Raw genomic sequence first — 22,323 nt, forward strand, 5'->3', positions numbered from 1 at the left:
ATAACGCAAAACATCAACGTGGAACCATTGATGTGTTTTATCAAAGTGACTGAGGGATCTGTGCCAATAAGAGTCAAAATTTGCTTTGCTGGATCAATGTAACGCCGAATTGCAAAATATCACCTCGACGATTCGGGATGAAATCTTCACATCTGCTGTTTATTTTTGTCTTCTTCTAGAAGGTGACGGAGGGGAATCCCGCATGGTTCCCCGGGCCGAAGTCATTAGTGGAGACCAACTGTGTCGTAAGCTCAAACGCTCGTGTCATGCGGTTAACGGGGGTCGGCTCAACGAGCGCTCCCATCAGGCGGGGTTAGACCCCGCGTTGGCTCCGTGTTGCGGCAGCGCGCCCCTTGGAAATAAAGCGCTCCGTCTGCGCCGAGCGGCTGCGCGCCGTCGGGTTCGGGTACCCCCCCCCGTGCCAAAGAGGACTTCACCGCCCCCCCCCCCCCCTTCCTAGCCCTCCACCCCCACACACCCTCCACCACCCCCCGAGAGGAAATAACGCCGGCTCTCCTGTCTGCTCGGCTGCATCCAGGCAAAAGGTTAAGCTGCGGAGGTCGTGCAGCGTCAACAAAAAGGACGCAAGTTGGAGATAAAGATGCCAGGACGCGCTACGAGACGCGGGTAAGTTTCTCTGTCTGGATGAATCACGGTCGGTGGCGGCTTTACCTTTCTTTCTTTTTTTTTAATGTCGAATGGATGCATGCGTTTTTATTTTAAACGCACGGAATTTAATACACCGGAGAAAAAAAAGTTCCTTTGACACGGAGATGTCCCCGTCAGAGCCGCCGTGTGGCGGGCTGACTCGGTCCGGGGACCGTGAAGTGAGTCAGGGAATGGCGGGTTTGTTTTTGGGGCGTCTGGAGGTGCAGCGCATCGGACCGTGGGCGCTTAAACCTGCAGCCGCCTCAGTCCCAGCATGCTTTCACCTCTACTTGTATTAGTTAATTTATTCTGGTGCGTTGTTGGAGACGATTTACATGATGATGATGATGATGATGGCACATACCTGTTGGACACACTGACCGGTGTAAAACTGGCGTATCGTACAGAACAAAAGTGCAGTGATGCATTTTGGACATTTGTTGCTGTGCTTCTTTGCATAAAAGGTGCACTCTGCAAACTGCATCCAGCACGCATATGTATATAAAAAAATCAGTTTTACTCTGCACGTTTCTTTCTTTTTATTTTTGCTCATGACAAAAACATGATGTTTGAGTAAGAGGGAATGGTTTTGCAACGTTGCACAGCAGCACATGCAACAACATAGAAATGCATGAAAACCTACAATGCAACTTGATCCACAAACAGAGAGGATGGCTCTCCTCCTCCACCTCCTCCACCTCCTCCTCCTGGCCCTCCTGCAGCCGGTGGGCTGTGAGGGCTCCACTGGAGGCTCAGAGCACCTGAGAGTCAGCAGGAGGCTCCTCTCTCCTCCTGCAGGCTTCAGCCTCTCCTTTTGGAGAGCTCATTTCATGCCTTCTATGCCTTCCGTGCCTGCAGTTTAAACCCTTTGAAGTTTTCTCACGCTAAAGCCTGTGCATTGAAACTGCTCTCCAGTATGTTAATGTTCTCTGATTGACTCGTGTGTCTTTTTAATTAACCCACTTGTATGCGCGCCGCGGCACTGTCCTCGATGAAACGCCATCAGGGAGAAGCGACGGACTGACATGCTGTCAATGAGGGGGGGGGATCTCAAAGTCAATGGCAGTTTGTGCTCAAATGATCGCTGGTTTGATGTCGCCTGCGACTTATTTCTGTTTGAAATCCTCGCTGTGAATGAAACACGGAAAAGTGGTGCTTTATAGGATGCAGTGATTAAGACTTCAGCTTCTGTAATATTAATGACTTTGGAAGATTTCAAAGGATGAACTTCAGAGATGCAGTAGCCTGAAGTAAGCCTACATTAATAATGTGCTTAATTCCATCAGTGAGTCCAGTGTTCCTTCAGCGCTTTCATATCGAGCTTTGCCCCCAAATCAAAGCCTTTTAATTATTCCATACGTCTATGTTCACGCAGGATTTACATTACTCAGATGTGCACCTTGATTTTTTTTAAAAATACATTTTTTACTTCACTCACTTGTGTCACCCTGGATTTTTTCCAATGTGTGTTTCCCATCACGGGTAGGCGTGGAAGTCGCACGTGAAATGGGGTCAGTCATGTGATTACCACCAACAGTCAGCAGGTGGCAAAACGCTCTCAGGGAAAAGAGGAGATCCATCAGGCCGTGATGTGCGACGCTCTGAAGGGCAGCTCCCTGTCGCCGGAGATACTCGGCTGGCTTTCAAAGACATCGCTGCCGCTCCTCCGTCTCGTCCCATTTCAGGCTTCTGAGGATGAGACTCGGGCCCTCTTTAAAAAAAACCCAAACAAACAGATTCAACCTTATTACAGCGATAGAAGTATCTTCCCTGCGATGTCACGGATCTTCAGAGGATTCAACTGCAGTTGAGAAATAAGGGTTGAATTGTAATTTGTGGGGTGCGCGCGTGTAGTCTGACACTTCAGCTGTTGCTCATGTGTTCTAACACCGGGTTCCCAGACCGGGGGCCCCAAACGCCACATGTCCACTGGCTGTTTGTGATGCGATCGATAACAGACGTGAAGGTCCGCTCTCCAGAGGTGGAGCTTTTTTTGCCCACGTTGTTGAATTACTAAAGACAAACAGTAAAAACAATGATGTAGTTCTGTTCTGTCGAATGTGAGTTAGTGATGTTTTCAAGGTCAACGATTTATTTAACTGTTCAGGCATTTGCACCATTCGCACCACTTCAGTGCGATATTACCATAAGTCCCATAATGGTCCCTCTACTATGTAGCCTGTGTCACGTAAAAAATGGCTCAGTGTCAAAATGTTGTCATGTGACCACATTATATCATAGAAAATGTAATTTATTAAGTCCCTAACGTTTTGTTTGAATTAAGATCACATAAGCTATAAAATGTACTAAATTCCAATGTTACAGTTGGTTACATAAAAGACAGACTTACAGGTTTGGAAACACAATACGTTTTAATTGAAAAAAGTTCAATTAAAATTGAGATTAATTTAAATATTAAGTGTATACATTACAATAAAATGGTCAATGATCTGTAAGTATGAACTCCAAATGCTGTATAATAACTTTTGAAGAGTTAGACTACCTGTCACATGTTCCCCTCCACACGTCTCGAGATGACGTCACGTCACAAAGACGTGGAGTGAACTTGCATCTAATGATGAATACGTGTTACAGGCTGTTATTTACAGCGCTACATCGGAGCGATTTGGATTCTGACCTCCCCGCATACCGGGGATTGAAACCCCGGCAATGTCTGTGCCTTGCTCCAGGGAATGGAACCCCAAACCACGGCAGTGTCAGCACATTCTTCTGAAGCAGAGGGCTGAGAACTCTTCAGCTCATCTTAGATGAGTTATATATATATATATATATATATATATATATATATATATATATATATAGCCTGCTGGGTAACAGCGCCAGCTCTGTTAGCCTGCTGGTAGCAGCTAGCGACTAGCTAATAGACGCAAGCGGGCAGCTCAGTCGTTAGTTGGGATGTTGAGACATGTGGAGGCTTTTGAGTATATATTTCAGATTACCAGAATTAACATTAACTGCCTTTTCAACCCCCTGTTTTTCTAAATGTGTGCAATGATTTTAATTTGGGGTATTGATAAATATCGGCATGTTTAAACTACTCATTGACTCCGACGTTCACTTGTTCACTCCAACGTGTTTCAGGTCATTTGGGGGTTTTGACGTTTACATTTGGACCTGTTTTTTGAAATGTTTAAATTGCTTGAGGTCTTACACATTAAACACATTTCTGACACATTTTCATAAATGTTTATATATATCACCTTACTTTACAAGTTAAGCTAACGAACGCTAACGTGCTCTGTACTTTAGCAAGCTGAAACAAAGCGAGCTATAAAAATTCCATCCACTTTCCACGTGGAAATGCAGCTCTTGATAAGGATTTCACCAGCAGCAGCCTGCTGCACTGTCGATCTCGCTATCACATCGTCTACCACAAGCGATGGCATAATTAAACACATATGGCGAGGTGTAGCTCTAAATGAGTAAGATGGACCGTGAAATGCGAGAGTCAGGGAGTGGAGGGGTGGGAAAAGGGAAGACAAGATTATAGAGAAGCCTTTGATGCCGAGTCTGGCTATGGGAATCCTAGTGTGCCTTCAGGGGAAAGCTCCTCTCACACAACATCAATAATGAATGAAAGATATCTCGTTCACTGGAAGACTGCACTTAACCGGCATACAGATTTGTTGCCATGGACCTTATGTAAAAATTGCATTAACGTGTTTGCTCTGCTTCATTAGCCGGATGAGGAGCAGCCAGTGATGACAATAGAGGCCGGGGAGTTTGAACAATAACCCAGAAAAGGAAATTCTGCGTGCGTCTTATTTGAACCAAATCCCATCGCTTCGAATCGTTTCCCAACTGATGAAGCGTGAACTCGTTTTTCATGGCAAAGTATACGGCGGTGCACGTAGAAAAAAGTTATTTTTTCACTTCATTCACATATGCAGCAGGACAAAAAACTGCAAAGAACAGTAATGAAACAGAAGAGTTCAGTAAAAATATAACCTTTGAAATGAAACCACGCCCACATAAACCAACAACAATCCCAAGCAGGGCTTAAATCACTCCAACATAAGAATAGAAAAATCAAGGGACGGACGGTACTTCGTAAAGTATTTTCCTACTTAATCAGTATGCATTGATTTTTGGATTCTTCAAAATAAATAAAGATACAGTGTGATACTTCTGTCCTGGACTTCCCGTCATCACGAGGATTACAGACCCGGCCTTTATTTCCTCATTTTCCCTTGTGGCGTCGGCTCCTGTGTCCTTGTACACGCAGGACGCATAGGGGAGTAATCAAGAGTGCAGGACGTTAGGCTTAAAGGTTAAAGGTCAAGGCAAGAAAGAGTAGATGGCATAGAAAGTGTAACGTGATGGGTATTGTATATTTTTTCTTTTTTTTCTACCATTAAATACCACGACTAGACCCAAACCCACAGTGAATGTTCTCTTCTTTTACTATTGCATGTGGCTCAAAGCCTGATAAACCTTGTTCCTCTGTGCCAAGGAGCTCCATTGTTGTCCAAAAACTATTAAAAACCCATCAATGAGCAGCACTGGGGGACCTGTTCCTTCTTTCCCATGACCAAACACTCATTACAGCACCAAATATGGATTAATCCACAGTTCCGGACTAATGAACTATGTCCTGCTGTTGAAGTCTTGTTTGTTACTGCAGTGAACAGCTGTTTGAGGAAACATTAATATGTTCATGTCACAAAAATCCCCAAATCTAAAATTCAGTTACTTTTCTTTAAAAAAGATGTGTTGCTATAAATTAGTGGCACACACACACATAACAGACAGCACAAAACTCCTCACCTCATATTTAACCTTCTACAGTAACTACACCTTGTTTAACTACATCCACGGGTGGAGTGACGCCACGGTCCGGCGAGTGGGAGGAGTCACAGAGACAGAAACAGAGTATTGATCCACCTTAATTTGATCATTAATCTCATGTAAAAAGACACACGATCAGTTGGATTTACTTCTTTTTTTTTTTCACGTGCATCTCCGTGCGACTCCCTCGCGTGCGGTTTCAACACCACGCGGTTCGTCACCGGGGCTTATTGATTCTTTAAGATATTTAGCCCGCAGGGGGGGAACACAGAGTGATTTAAATGAATTAATAACATGCTGAAGTCTCTCGCAAAAACTGCATGAAATGACTCTGATGCAGCCTTCCATCCCTGAGAGAGGAGGCGCAGCCGGCGATAATTCGGCGTGATGGAGATGTTTGCCGTGGAAGCGCTGACTCTTTCATGTGCTGCACTTCCCACCTTATGACTATTTTAGCAGGGAGAAGAGCTGGGATTTCTCTGCAGCAGAAGTTATTTGAAGGGCACGTTACTCTGCTTTAAATACAGTTTTAATTTGCAATGCAAATGACTCTCATCTGAATAATCCTCTGGGTTGATACTCTGCCATCATCGCGCTCTGTATCGTGTCCGGAGCAGACTCGCCGCTGCGAGTAAACCACTGGCGCTCTTTGTCCGCCCCTGCCAGCCCCACGGCGCCTGAGCTGAAAGGTCACCGTGCACGCTGAAAGGTCGCGTGCACGGTGAAAGGATGCATGCGCGCTGCCGGCCTCACAGGTCACAGGTCACAGCCCTCGGTGAGTCACGGCGGGTCACTAATGCCGGACGTTAGATGTTAAATTATAACTTTATGTATGTAAAAGGAGATTTTGTAAGCTGTACATTCAACATCGTGCCACTAGTTAATATAACCACCACTGTCTGGCCTAAGAAGCACTACATTAAAACCCAAAAAAGAACAATAAAGTAAAAGAGGAGTGAAATAAGGAAGGAAAATAATACAGAAAAACACGAAAACCATGATTGCAACCGTTTATCCTCAGCCATCTGCCACAAAAGCAGCATTTTTCCTTGTTTATTCTCAAAGCATGATGTAAATTCCTCTAATAGTACCTAATGATGCTGTGTACCAATATGACAGGGATTCTCCAAATGGCGTTGATTGCCGTCAATGACCGAGTGGTGCGTTAAATCCAAAAGTTATATTTAATGTTTGTTGAGCATCAATCACTCATTCCCAAATATGGATTCCCATTAAAATGATTTACATCTAAACACACCTAAAGAAACAGCCAACAGACCCTAATTGAGAGTGTGTGTCTGACACTTTGTTGTCGCCGCCTCATCTGGGTCGGTACCTCAGTGCCGTCAAGTGTTTCGGAAAGGTGTTTTTTTTAGCTCAGCAGCAAACTTCTCCCTTCCTTCATCGCTGCCTCCACCGTACGGGTGATGGTTCTCCTTCCAAAGCGGCAGGCACGCTGTCAAACCGCCTTAAATGCTTATTTATATTTGATGGGATGGTTAAGAAGGCGCACTGCAGTAGTTCTGATATTGACTCTAACGAGAGCGCAGACCCAACCCCCATTTTCTTTCTCAATTATTTTCCCTTCCTCTCACTCCTTTGCCTCCTTTTCACCCCCCGCTTCCCCCTTTCTCCTCCGTTTGCCGCTCCCTCATCCCTGCGCTCTCAAATCAGTTTAATTCTTTCTATTCGCGGCTTTTCTGACGGTAATTAACGCGACCACGTTCAAGTAGAGTGCCGACTCAGCTGTGAGACTCAGCTGCCTGTCAATATGCAGCAAGCGTTTAATGAACTTGAGTAAAAGGGTTAGTCTGAAGCAGTTTGTCAGAGTTTCACGTGTTTAACTGGGGTTGCAAGCTGATATTATCCTCGGGTACATTGTTGTATGCAGAAGAGCCTGAACAAATTGGGAAAAGAAACTCCAGAAAACCAAAAATCATAAATGACTAGGATTAAATAAATTTGGTAATTTCTCAATTTGACAACGGAATGATCTTCAGTTGCCACATCTCACATTTTACTAGTCATCTGCAATCTGACCGAATGAAACTCTAAAATGATTTTGAGGGATAAATAATCGCACCACATAAGGAAAAGCCCAATTTCTTCTCCACTTTCATTTGATTTATCAGAAATGATCAGAGTGTGAACCACTGTATTCCACACGGTAAAATATGAGAAAAACTCCACAGGATTCCAAAGAGACACTTCCATCCATCCATCCATCCATTGTCAAACCGCTTATCCTGCACACAGGGTCGCGGGGGGGCTGGAGTCCATCCCAGCCAACCCAAAGAGACACTTGATGAAATGAATTAAGAAGCAATATACTGTAGTTGGATTAGAACACCGCTTTCCTTTACTATGAATCTGTTGGTTGGTCTCTTGTTTCACTGGAAAGAACAGAAAGAAAAGGCTGGAAATCGATATGATAACTGGTCGGCAACACTGTAGAAGAAACGGACAATTATTTAATGCCAAACCACCAGCATGGCTCTTTAACTAAAGTCCACACCGATGACAAAGGTTCTCATCTCAAATAACTGAAATGAACCTACTTGTAACCACTTAGATTTCAGCAGCTTCAGATCAAACACACGCACACTGATCATCGCTTAACACGATTTCCATTATTTGGGTTTTTTTGTCGTTCCCAGCTGGTGATGTTTGCGGCGGGCGGCGGCGTGCACCGTACACAGTGCAGCGTGTTCCCGCGCCTGCTGGTGCCGAGCGATGATTCACCTCTCGCTGAACCTTCGCGCTGCGCCGCTGCCAGAGGGGCTGTTGGCGAATACGTTGCCGCACCGTGCCAAGCGTTTGTACCCATTCGCTGTGTCTGGCGAGGGGAGGTGGTGGTGGTGGTGGTGGTGGCGAGGGGAGGAGGGGGAGGGGGTTTGTCCCTGGCACCTCGGCGCCCCCCCCCCCTCCTGTGCTTCTCAAAGACGACAATGATAAGGTGGAGGGAGGTCGGGGTGTGAAAATCCTCTCGGGGTTCTCAGCCATTCAGCGTGTTCCTGAAAGTCCTCCTCAATGAGGACGGGCAGCGAGGTATCGACGCTCCTTTGTGCCTCGCGGGGGGGGGGGACGCCGTGAGCAGAGAGGAAGACTGGTTCAGCGAGAGGACATGACTCTGGACTGCGGCTTCCCTATCGCTTGCTGTCGAACTGGGTCAAAACTGAACACGTTCCCACTCCGATGCGTCGACTGAAGCAGTCGCACATTCGCAGCTTACACTTCCGTCCGGCTGGTGATTGGCCCGTTAGGGCGCTGCTCAGTCCCAGCCGCTCGCTGATGTCCGTCTCCTCGTGGCGACGGAAGGCCCGAGGACCAGATACTGTGTCTGAACTCTCGACCTCTTTCTCGTGCTCTCGTTGTCAAAATCAAACTGAGGTTGGAGATTCGCTGAAAGCGTCATCTGCAACGGGAGCTGCAGCGTTAATCAGGTGCGGACATTCCAGACATTCCTGACATTCCTGCGTGTTCTTAGAACAAGCTGGAAGTCAGAGCGTCTCTGTCTTTTGTCCTGCGTGAACGTTCTGAGCTGTCTCCTACTATGGACACGTGACGTGTAAATGTGACATAAACACTTTTGGGGTGAATGCGATGCTGTTACTATGGAAACCAAGTGTTTTATATACGCAACATGACAGTGAATCTCCTCGTCTGTTTGCAATAAAAACAGTCATAAATAATCCAAAAGTGCACCCATCGTTTTCTATGTGAGGTCAAGCTGTGGAAACATATGATTATGTCCCCTTAAGCTTTAACCAAGCTATGCTTTTGTAAAACAAGTCCCGCCTACATGCTCCGTCTCAGGTCTCATTCACGTCAATCTGCTGACATGAAGCTTTTTGGTGAGCCCGAGTCTTCATGAATAAACCAGCTAACATAATATTCTCTCTGCCCCCGACTGAGCAATTAAGTCTTCCAGCTAAAACATGAAAGATGGCACATTCAGCACATTTTCTATCTGGTCATGGTGAAAAGCAACAAGACACCTTTTAGAATCTGTTGTTCGGTGGAAACTCCGTCAAAGCCACGAGAGACACGTTCTGCTCATCCATCATCCTGAGGTCAGAAGTGTGTCTGCATTTAGGGCATCAAAAGAGTTCCGATATGACACCTCAAAACCTCGAACCACGAATACACCAGAGGTCCACGAGGCTCCAGAGCTCCTCCGCAGCGTTCATTCATTAAGTAGCCATCACCTGAAATCCTCTTCCCATCTCTTCCCGTTTCATCCACCTTTACCTCGAGGCCGGGCGAAGCCCATCACCTCCTCTGAGGGCCTCTGACCCGCTCCAGGGAGTCCAGTCACGTCCGCGGGGCTCTCGGGGCCGTCTTTAAAAAAAAAAGAAAGCGCACAGATCATCTGGTCTCAGAGGCTTTGATCTGACGGAGACACCGCCTGCTTTCTCAGAGGCGGAAATCCGCACTGGAGCTTTTTTCGGACCAATCTGCCCCGAACGACGGCGGGATGTTGTGAGGAGCCTCGGAAACGGTGGTTTGATTTCCACCTTCGCAGTTCTGATGGACGCAGAGCCGTCTGAAGAAAAGACGGACTGTCGCCGACGGGACGGCCAACTGAATACAAATGGCCACTTTCGTATTCGGCCCCCGGAGAAATGTGTCACGGGTACCAAAGGCACGGCGTTCCGCCGCGTGCCGCAGACAGGAGCTTTGACCAAAGACACTTTCTATTGAGCCCAGCAGCACTTAGTCCGTGTCCCGGGGAGGACGCGATGCTGTATGATTAATGATTCTTGTGAAATGTTATTGATTCCTGTGATGAACTGAGGTTGTTGTAGCAAATTGTGCTGTAATTGGACACAGCGAAGGGAGAGCTGATGATAAATAGGAAGGAAGAAAGGAGCGTACATGACGTTTATATCAAAGGGAAATAGGTTGGACGCAGGACGAGAAGACAAAAGAACAACAAGAATCGATTCATTTAGAAAACAATGTTCAATTGTCAATTTCTTTGTAAAGTAGCTGGAAAAAATTGGTCTGAGTCAGACGACAACAACGTAGTCTTTGTTTCTCGAGAACTGGCAGGAAAGGTAAAAGAACATTTAGCATTTTGTGTAATTTGTTGTGAGTGCATGGCAGAAGTCCGCTCCACAATATATTAAACACACGCACACACACACTAGCAAAACCAAAATGCTGATTAATGGCGTGTTGCATCAGGTGACCTCTGCTTTGCCTCGGCCGTTTGTCCCCACAGCGTGAAGGATGGACACGAGAAAACAAACCAATGATCTTTCCTCCCATCCAGCCCAATGCCTCTGAGTCTGAATAATTCAATTTGTATCCACCAAAGCTCAATTTGTCACGGCTGGTATGTTCTCTCAGGCTCTTTACCCAGGATGCTTTGCTCTATACACTTTGATTCACCGCGTTCGGGGCAGGTTTCAAGAGAGTAATCCGCACCGGGGGAAGCCAGGGTGATGGTATTTCACAGCGGTTAAACATCTCCATGACAACACACTTTTTACCTCTTCCCGCGCACCTTTGTCCAACCCGGAGGTTTGAAAGAGCCGTCTTTGAACGACGGCCTGCTTGGATTCATTCTGCTGATGTTGCTACGTTTTTTTTTTTTTGTCATTTCGAGGCCAATGTATAAAACTTCTCATTTGATTCACATTTGCAGGCTGGTTAAGTCTGCAGCGCTGTCGTAGTGCCATTCGTTCACGCTTCACAAGTCTCACGGTCTTCCTCAGCGGATGGATCGGATGAAATGAAAGTCCGCTGCTGTGAGCGCCACTTTATTTATTTACATGTCCGGGATGTCGTCTCTCATTTTCGTGGTTTGAAGCGTCTGAAGGGACGTCAGAGATTTCTTGCAAATTGTTTTAGTTTTACAACAATCACCACACAAGTTGACCAGGATCAAAAGATTTTGTAACAAAGTTTTAGGACACAGAATGAGGTTTTAGTATTTTATTTTTCGGCCTCGTCTTTGTTATCCCTGAAGCTTACGATATGTTTAAGCATTAAAAAATAATGGTGCATCTGGTGCAACATATTATTTCGATAATCTATCTCTGGACATTTACATTTTTTGTTCACTTTTTGAATTCTTGTTCCTCCTATAGAGATGGTGATGGGCTGCAGAGATTTGTGCCCAAAAGGGTCACTCGAGTCATCACACCTGAGACGTGATGCATAAACCCCACAAGAAACTGCCAATTCCAGACTCCTGAGAACCCTGATTCTCCTTGATGAGCTTCCAATTACATTACAATGAGTTATTAGTTTTGGACCCACATAATGGATACAACATTCACTCCTAATTCACTCTTTAGTTCTGTTTTAATCTCCGAAAAATCCAGAGAAAATGTTGTTCTTTTCTGGCAACGACTTTTTCCAATCGCTTGTTGCTAACTTTGGCTTTTCGCGCTTTGATGCCCGGCCAGATGTGTCGGGGGATTGAATGAGGTTGAATGCTAAATAATGAGGGAGAACCGGCACGAACACTGAAACAAAACACTTCACACAGAAGAACTGCTACACAAAGTTTGTTCATGATCCTCTGCGGGTTCTTTATTTCTTTAACAAACAAGCCATTGTTTGGATAGAAATATTGAGAATAACACAAAAACGTTTTATTCCACGCGGACCGTTTCCCTTCACATCAAGAACAGGTTGCTCGATACAAACGTCCAACTGTCCTTTAATGTGTCCCCTCGGCGTCCGTCGTTAAAGACTGGGTGTCCGTCCCCGCGTGTTTTTACGCAGCTGCGTCTTCCGCGACGAGGTCAAGCCTTCCGGGGCGGCCCGGAGGTCGCCGAGGCCCCAGCCGGCGGTCGAGCCGATGAACCTGCCAGTCGAAGGCTTCGAGCGGCTTGTCCACATCTGCTCCGCGTGCCTTTAAGACCCCCGAGCGCACACGCACACACGCACACACACACACACACACACACACGCACGCACGCACGCACACACACACACACGTGCTTCATCATCATAACTGTGAGTAACGGGTGCAATGATTGCCCCACGATGCTTTTTTAAAGGTGTGATGAAAGAGCGATGCAATACACCTAACGCTCTGCAGGTAGCGAGCTCCTTTCCCTGTTCAATGGAAGCAGGTTGCGCCGATGTGTCCTCGGGGGAAGATTTTTTTGATGTCACGCGATGCCTTCACACCGATTGTAAGTCTTATATAGTCGGACTTATTGGCCCTTACCACAACTGCTGTAGCTGCCTTTAGAGCCTAACTATGGATTATTTCCGCCACTCGTTCACTTTTATGGCATTGGCGATCAAAACGAGGCAATATCAGATTACGTTTGCTGGGATCTGACTGCAGGAGTTCATTCCACAGCTCTACCAGGGGTAGTTGTCTTTTATGGCCTCTAGAGTAGCTGTGTATGCAGCTTGGTTAATTGAGGAAACAGCTCAGTGGTGTTTTATGGTGGGATTTAGCACCTTAGTGTTAGATTTAGAGCCTCAGAATTGGTCTCAGTTTGAGATGGATGCTGGATAAATCCAGAAAAATATCTATTCGCAGTTTATTTCATATACCAAACAACACGTATCTTTGTGCTCTACAGTTTTAGCCCTAAGATCTGTTTCTACATGTCATCAAGATGAAGTTTCAGATAAATAGATAATTCACCCGATCGAGCAAATCCGAGCCTTTCTGCATGTTGGTTTTCCACACAAATCTTCCCCGCGAGAGTTGTTCTGTGACGTCCCCCCTCTGCTGCGTCTCAATGGGCCATTCGTCCTCGGTGGCGATCGGCGTCCCATTTAAATGAGCATTAAGGCGTGAGTTTCGCTCGGAGACTCGGGGTCGGGAGATGTATGGCACCCCGGAGGGGGCTGAACGCCGCTCCGCCTGCCCGGATTTGTCAATATGAAGGAACCTGTCAAAGCGGATCAATAGTTCTCTCGCCATGAAATTATTGTTCCTTAATTGATAAATCTCCTATTCTTTCATCCCAAGTGTCAGGACAAGATTTATTTACCCGTTATGTAAAGAATTAACATTATTACACAATAAAATGGCCTCATTTTACTGCGCAAAAGTTTCCTTTTCCAGGACGTTTAACGCACAGACAGAATCCTGGAGAGAGAACAGAAAATGATCAAGGACTGGTTAAGAAAGCGTACTGAATTTTTAATTACATGCTTGTGTAAAAGCTAAAAGTAGCACATTTGACGTTTCAGACGCCAGTGACTTTGTTAATAATTCATCTTTTGCAACGAAGACAGAACGGGAGTTTGAAAAAGTGATCTTGATGCTAAACTGCATTTCCAGTAAGGATGAAGAGTAGAGGATGAAGATTCACCCGTTTATAATCAAATAGCACGTTGTGACATTCTTATGCACTGTTGTCACTCACGCCAAACATGTCTACAAAAACTATTCATTCACCAACTTTATTAACAGCCTCAACTCACTCGGGCCGAAAAAGAACAAAGCAAATCTTTGATCTGCGGTCACACACGTGGAATCCATCTCCCCGAATTCAAGCTCGGCTGAAGAATGTTTCCAGAAGCCGTTTAAATAGCGTTCATTCTGGCCGCGCTGAATAGAATTTTACAGACCGTGAAGACTGAGTCACTGTTGATGCTGGTCTTCCACAGGAGTCATCGGAGGAAAGAGGGATTAATGGAAGAGGGGATAACGTGTGTGTTTGTGTGTTGGAGATAAAGTGTTGGCTACGTTAATGTTACCGTGACAAAATGAGAAATACTGTAAAATGCCGCATTCGGCTGGAAAAATGTAATTCCAGTCCTTCACACATACATGAATGGGCACCCGTGTCAGATGATGCCGGATAAAAAGGTAAATAAGTGAGATGAAGTTCAATACGAGGTAAATGCAAGTTCACAGAAAAACCCGCTGCGCCACAACTGGGATTCGTTTCCTCCAAACACTCTGAGGGGTTTTCAGGAAACTGTATTCATGAGCGTCCTCGCCCGGGCTCATTCCCTCTCTTTATACACCGACGACCCTGTGGTTTAAAAAAAACAACACTGTAAACAATAGGGAGCAGTTTATTATTTATACGTGTCACAAAGCCCTGTGCAAATATTCACGATAAACGTGCCCTTGAATTACTTCAGATACGCGGATGCTAAAACGAGAAGACACGAGGAAACAGCCAGAAGCAGAACCCCTGCTGTGTTTTGATAAGTTGAGGGAGTCTTCACAGGGAATCATTTTATACAGCTTCGAAAAAAATATATATTTCACTCAGCTGGAGCAAAAAAAATCAATACTGAAACTTTAATTATTCCAAAAAAAAACTCACATAAAAGAAGTAAAATGTAGTTTTTATGACGAATCCCATTAAAATAAAAAAGAGGCGTGAATAAAAACCTGCAGCCTGCTGGCCAGACTGGTCTTGAAGGAACTGGCGGAGTTTTCCCAGCTGGAACTGACGTGTCCGGAAACATTCCCCGACCCGTGCGCTGCGTGTGGGCTGATTACCTGCAGATACACAACGCACAGCGATCCCATCCCTCCGCTCGCCCACCTCGCCCTGCTTAATACGTTGACCCCCGTGACACCTCGAGTCTGACTTTTAACGGCCCACGCCGCTCTGGCAAACGACTCCGCTCGCCGCGGCCGTGGATCAGCCCGGAAACGCGCGGCGAATGGGTTGTGCGTTTGGTGTGTGAATATGCGCCGTGAGGAATATTAGCAGCTCTAATCGCTGTCGCCGGGGTTTAAAAGGGAAAAAAGGGTAATGGATTGTTAACGGCATGATTACTCTGAAAATAGGCTAACTGTGGGAAATGGTCATGGCGTTACGGCTCCCTCTGCCTTCTCTTCCCCTCATGAGACGAAAGGTAATTCATCACGCGTCGATACACGCTCAGTTTATTTGTCTAGCGGTGATCGAATGGAGAATGTTGTTACAGAGTGTGAGACCTAATTATTCTGTCTTTGTGGGTCTCTCGGGCGACTCGTCATAGATAACAAGGGCGTTTGTCCCTTTTGTCGAAGATCAGCTTTACTTTGACTGTTTTTAATATTTTTTACTTCAATGTTGACTTTTTGACTAACCCTACCCCCTAAAACCCTAACCCCTAAACCCTAACCCCTACCCCCTCACCCCTAAACCCTGACCCCTACCCCCTAAACCCCTACCCCCTAAACCCCTACCCCCTAAACCCCTAACCCCCACTCCCTCACCCCTACCCCCTAAACCCTAACCCCTGACCCCTAAACCCCTAACCCCTAAACCCCTAACCCCTAACCCCTAAACCCCTAACCCCTAAACCGCTAACCCCTAAACCCTAACCCCTACCCCCTCACCCCTAAACCCTGACCCCTACCCCCTAAACCCCTACCCCCTAAACCCCTAACCCCCACTCCCTCACCCCTACCCCCTAAACCCTAACCCCTGACCCCTACCCCCTAAACCCTACCCCCTAAACCCCTGACCCCCTCACCCTAAACCCCTAAACCCTAACCCCTACCCCCTAAACCCCTAACCCCTAACCCCCTAACCCCCTAACCCCTACCCCTAAACACAGCCAGCTACAGATACGATACTTGTTACCTTCTCGGGATTCACATAACAAATAACGGCCACGTCTGAAGATGTCTTCGTTGCTCCGTGTGTCGGAAACACACTCATTACATTACATGTCATGTAGCTGACGCTTTTATCCAAAGCGACGTACAATAAGTGCATTTCAACCATAGGGTACAAACTCTGAAGAACAAGAAACAAGAAAGCGCAATTTCCTCAAATAAGCCAATTTACAATTTGCTATAGATGAGTGGCGTTACAAGTACAATTTAAGTGCTACAATTTGAGTCTGAAGAGGTGTGTCTTTAGTTTGCGGCGGAAGATGTGGCGGCTCTCCGCGGCCCTGCTGTCACACTCAGCGTGGCGCTCTGAACCCGCCACCGGTCAGACCCGGTGCGGCTGGTAAGCCGCCTCGACGGGGCTGACGGTAGAACGCTGGCCTCGTCAGCGGGGGGTCTTAATATTTCACATGGCTCCCCTGAAAAAAGGGTTCCTGCGGGGTTCCTCGCCGCGAGCAGCTCCAGCAGTGGGCTTACTGGAGAGGAGAGGGGCTCTTATGACGGGAGCAGCCCGCTCTGAATGTTTCATCGCACCCTGAGCTCTTCACTGGAGGTGTCGAACAGAATGTGGAAAAAGTCCCGAGGAGCGTTGTGTGTCAGCACTGGAAGATGTGTGTATTGTGTGTGTGGCGTGTGTGTGTGGGGGGGGGGGGGTTGTGGGGGCACGTATCAGTAAAATAGTCCTGACGAGCTGCGCTGCATTTTCGACGCGGAGTCCGACATTTCTTTTCATCGTCAAATGGAAATGGAAACTCGCGGGTTTTACCCGCCGCTTAAACAGAAAGTGGCGAATGAAAAAAAGAGAAAGAGACGTTTCTTTTTCTTGTCTCACGAGTTTGCAGTTGGATTGAGACAACGGCGATTACATATTTATTATTTTAATTTATAATGGCGCAAGCTATGGGTCTTTCACTGGCTTGTACTTTATGGGAAAGATTACAGGCAAAGGAGGGTTGAATCAATTATTTAGGCTGAAATGAAAAGTACAAAGGAGCCATATCGCTGCCTGCAGCGAGCTCGGGAAATTAGGTCAGTTTCATAATATTCTAGTGGGATCTAAGCTCTGCAGCTGCTGCACTGAAGGAGACCTCGAAACGGAGATGCCTTCCATGGTTGGGGATGACGAAAATCCGCTGCTGGGCTATAAAAATCATTTAGATTGATGAGATATGCGGCCAGACATTCCATGTGGCTTCTTTGGATAATCAGGTGTCTGCGGTAACGAATTAATGCAGAAATATATGAACAAATGACAGAAAAGCTTTGGTGGTGCAGGTCTCCTCAGCTGAACACTATTTGATTTACTGGGATCCGACTTCTCCCTCGTGATGATTCTGATCTGTTATCATGGAAACGGATGGAAAAAATAAATTCTGTAAATGTCACTTGTTTGGTGTTTTTCTCAAATCCTTTTGAAAACAACAATTTGGACGTGAGATTCAGAGATTCAGTTCTTTCTCTGCAGATATGACATAATAAACAGACCGCGCAGCATCGCTAAATTGCAGCCTCATGTGGCACACAAAAAAGCTTTTCAAATAATTATTTTAGATGCTCGTCTAAAGACCAAAGCAAAGCACTGAGGATTACTGATCACTCCAAACCCATCATCGAGGCGCCAGTCGATGTCCTCCGGGCTCAAACGAAGCCGTAATCTCGGTGAGTTTCCCCGCCGTGAGCACACTGGTTGCACTGGGTCGGTCGCGGCAGCGGGACACGTTGCCTGAGCGCTCTGCCGGGGCTTTAACGAGTGCTCTCGGACTGGTACAGACCCCCCCCCCCCCCCCCCCCCGGGGGGCTTCAGGGCTCTATCAAAGAGAAGAGGGGATCGCGGGGCTGATTATCCCGCCATTAAGGGGCCGGCTCTTCCCTCCACTTCAGCCTGGTGCTCGGCCCACTGAACATCGTTTTATTACATTTATCACAGGTAACCCAGAGCAGTGCACAATATGAGTACGAGAGCATCACAGGGTCAAGGTCACTAATGACTGTTCCGTGTAGAAAAACAAACATATCTCCAACTACAGGCACGCCGTGCTTTTGTCACATGTGTTTGGCAGAAAAACAGAAATATTTTTCTAACAACGCATTTCCCTTTACATTCACTGAAACCACAATAAAAACAATGGGAGGAAAAAAAAGGGAAAATCAAGAATCTAGAAGGATTGAATGCCAAAAACAATCCAATACAATCCAATACAATTCCAATGACTACACGAAATCATGTGAACATTTCTAGTTTAATTCGTGTCTTTATTGTGTCTCTGCAGTAAACCAAATCGTGAAATTGTTTTCAGTTTTCTTCATTCAGGTGACGTTCAGAGTCACCTTGTACACACACATTTAACGCGACTTACCTCATCATTATTGTAGGAGGAACATCTGGGTTGCACACGCCACTGTTCTTTCTTTGAGGCAGAGTCAAGGACAAACGACAAGCAGATGCTGCCACTCTGAACACTATTATGTGACTTTGCAAACTGAATGAAAGAGGAAAGCTGTTGTTTTGAAACTGAATCTCAAGCATCGAGGGTTGTGCCGACTCCATTACAGGCGACGATAAACACGACTGAGAGTGACAAGTACAAGCTGAATTCATCAATATACGGTACTGTGTACTGATGTGTGTACCTACCGGCGTCGCGGCCGTAAACCGAGCCCGGATTACCGAAATGACAAGATGGGCAACTGGGCTGCAGACCTCCAGGGCTCCCTGCGTGACACCTGATTGGATTCTGCGCGGCTGAAGGACTCGATCACCTCCTCTATTATTAAGTCACTTTGTAGCACTGTGCTGCTAACTGGCCCCGCTCTCAATATCTACTTATAACAACTTAATTATTTCAGTTCATGTTCTTCTCGCTGTGCTCTGGGTGTTTTTTTTTTGCTGTTTTTGCGGGGGTGGGTCGACAGCCAATTGTTGCCCTCGGGGGGCAATTTGACAGATTTAACGTGGCTGCGAAGAAGAAGAAGCCGTTGTGACAACTGTGAAAGCGTCACGTGGTTTCTGGTTTTTAAAATCGCTGCACTGTAAACTGTCCGTTTCCTCAATAAATGGCGCAGGAATGAAAAAGGTTAATAAACCTGTCAGCGTCCTGCTGTAGGCAGCAATGTTATAAAGCGTCTCCGTATGGATCCCGTCACATTGTGCTGTGTTGATGGGATCCATCATTCTGCAGAAACCCTGAGCAGGTATTTCACTCGCCACTTAAATATCATCAGCGTAAATATACATTTGGCTTTGTGGCAATAACATCTTTGTAGGGGGCGTCATTATAAAATCAGCTGGAAAGAGTAAAAGCCTACTTAACATTTGGTCGCTATTCAGCCCAATACTGTTAAAATCAGACCTGATTAGGAGCAAACGGATAGAAAACGTGTCTGGATCGGTGAGTTGATTCAGAAGAATACGTCTGGTTATCTGCTCTGCACACTGGCAGCATTAAACAGCATTAACGTTCCGGGGCAGGCTGACCTGGAAACAGCGACTTCAGTGTTCACAGGATCCCATGACTTAGCAGACTTTTCTTTTCTTTTCTTTTTTCATCACCGGAGGAAGTTCACATCTTTGTTTTTTGTCCATTTCGGGACCCCCCACACAAATCAGTCATGCGCTCCCAGAAGCTCTCTTAAAAACATCAACGCTGCGTACACAATCGGCCCGCCTCCGCGACGCGCAACAATGCCCGGCATTGTTTGGATGTTATTCCAGAAAGACCTTGGTAGACAAAGAAACATCCATTAACAGGAGGGGAAATCATTAACAGATTACTCTTGTTATTGCTTTTTAATGAAGGATTGCACAATAGGGCACCATCAGTGTTTGGCCTTACTCTTGAATAGCACGACTAAATTACACCGGGCAGCTTCAGCGCGTGTGCGCGGCTGATTATGCAGAGCGCTGTGTGCATGAACACAACAGACGCCGCTCCACATGTACCGTAGCTCCAGAGTCTTCCGGAAGTTATGTTCAGCGCCCCCCCCCCCCTCCTTCCCCCCATTTCATGCATTTCATGCACGTATTGATTTCTCCGTTAACGAGTGTCAGCGGCCGGTCCGATGAACATTATGTTAAATGGTGCTGCTGCGCTGTGCTACTGATGATTTGTCAACAAACTCACTGGCCTTTCACGAGATTCTTGCGGTTCGGTAAAAGCAGTCAGCGGGTTCTGAAAAGACGTGTTGCTGCACTGCAGGGGGCCGCTGTCGCACGTGTCGTCGGTGCAGCTGCAGTCAGGAAACCTGGTTGGATAAATATGGAGGTCACGAGTCCAAGTAGCCACAATACAGGGGTTTCAATCTATGCCGTGTGAAGTAATAAAGTGTATATCACAGAAATGAAAGGTTCAGGTTTAAATAAAGGAAACTTCATCATATGTGTCACAATCTGAATCATAGCGTGTCGTTAGATGCAAACGGGCAGAGAGAACATTAAAAAACCCTCTTTTAATCTCCCATTGCCGCATCACTGAGCGCAGCACGCTGCACACTCCGTGTTCTGAGGCATTGTGTTGTTTGGGGAGTTATCATCCTACAGCTGTTCTGACGCGCAGCGCATCCTCCACTAAATCCGCCACCCTTCCCCCTCACGCTTGACAGAGCTGCCTTCGTAGATGTCGGCTTGATTTCCTGCGCGTCTCCCGCGCAGCGCCGCCGCGCCGCGTCGAGTGTGGAGCACGGGAATGTTCTTTATTTAACATTCCTCTCCTCATGTTCCTTCATTGCTCGCAGCCGCCTGCTGCTTCCTCTTAAAATGGGCCAGAATTCAATTGTTTCCCAGTCAAGTTGGGTAAACGGGGCGTAGCGTGCCAGAGCGAGGGTTTTTGGCAGATGACACAGATGTAGCCTCGGCGCCACCTGCATCATTTTCCTCCCTCCCTTCGCTGGCACGAGGACCGGAGGTGTCTCGGCGCTCGTTGCGACGGGTAACGACGGGGAGGAAGATAGAGCACCTCTGCCGGCGCCTTGATGCGTTCTGCTCCCGGTGTTCCCCCCGAATACAATCAGCAAGGGCGCAGAGCTGCCACATGCCATCCTTACACCCCCCCCCCCTCCCCACTGTGCCTCAGGGCCGACATTTGCATGGAGATAATGTTGATCAAAGCAGGCTGCCCCTCCTTCTCCTCCACGCGTCAATTGCACAACATATGGAAGGACTGCGCACGGCTTTTAGCTGCTGCAGAAGTATTTGTGGAAGGGTTGGAGAGAGTGACGGAGGGACGCCGGGGGCTCTGGGCGATGACGTCGCCGGCTGAAACGTCTCTGTTGGGGGATCTTCTGATGTCACAGAAAGGTACGATGGCTCCAACGCGTTCATCCACCGTCCGACTGATTCCGCGCGCGACGGGGTGCAGGTTTCAAAATGGGGTCAAGGGGGAGGGGCCATTGGCCCCCGGTTGGCATGGTGCTAGAAAGCGTCACCTTCACCCGGTCGCTCACAACGGAACAAGGCAGGTCTTCTGACGGTTCCCCGCAGGGGGGTCGTCAATATGGGAAAAAGCTCTGGATTTAAAACAAAGCTTTGACAGAAAACAGATACAATCACATTTTTCGTCAGAAAGCAAAAAAACAATTAATCAGATTATCACATCGTTATCAGATTCGTCTTCGGAGATGGTGGAGACCAAAACCGGAAACTAAAAGGAGTGTGACTCACGTCATGTGACCACACATTTCACACAACATTTGCAACTTTTTGTTGACACGTTCCCCACGCCCATGTGATTTTATATCACGAAAATCAGTGCAGATTTATCACGGCGTGAAAATGAAAATGAACTAATTTCCACGTAGCCACAGTCGCAGCAGACATACATAGTGTAAAACCATAAATATTCTAAGTACACCACGTGATGAGATACCACATGATTGATTGATTGATGATTGATGTGAAGAGGTTTCTAGAACACTAGAGGCATGCGCGTCAAAACAATATTAAAACAAGCGTTTATGTTTTAGATCCATGTATCCAGATTGTGGATTATCAACCGTAAAATCAGATTCACCGTCCTGCTGCGGCCTAAATATCTGAATTAGGACCTCCTGCTTCGCTCTCCCTCTCGACGCCGCCCCAATGCACCAAGTCGACCGCCGACGCCCGTCCCGCCCCTCCTGCGACCGGTCCAACCGGGAGCCGGAGTCCCGCAGGGATCCGCGTGCCGCGCCGCGTCAGTGGGGAATTTTTAACGATGGCGGGTGGTTGGGCAACGAGTGCTGAAACGTCTGCATTAGGAGCCGCGGCGCTTGGCAGGCGGCGAGTCCTTGGAGAGACAGATGAGGAGCTCATCCAGGGGAGGAGAGCTTTGATC

The 22,323-nt window shown here is 46.9% G+C and overlaps 1 protein-coding gene across 1 annotated transcript in view; it reads left to right on the plus strand.

The window, feature by feature from the left end:
- Nucleotides 1-305: 305 nt before the first annotated feature.
- LOC120826048 (retinoic acid receptor beta) overlaps nt 306-22,323 on the plus strand; it is a 94,945-nt gene continuing 72,927 nt past the window's right edge. The window contains exon 1 of the mRNA XM_040187965.2: nt 306-627. The gene's annotated coding sequence lies outside the window, so the exon portion shown is untranslated. The remainder of the gene's footprint in view (nt 628-22,323) is intronic.

Source organism: Gasterosteus aculeatus, chromosome 10 (genome assembly GCF_964276395.1).
Source record: "Gasterosteus aculeatus chromosome 10, fGasAcu3.hap1.1, whole genome shotgun sequence".
NCBI lineage: Eukaryota > Metazoa > Chordata > Actinopteri > Perciformes > Gasterosteidae > Gasterosteus > Gasterosteus aculeatus.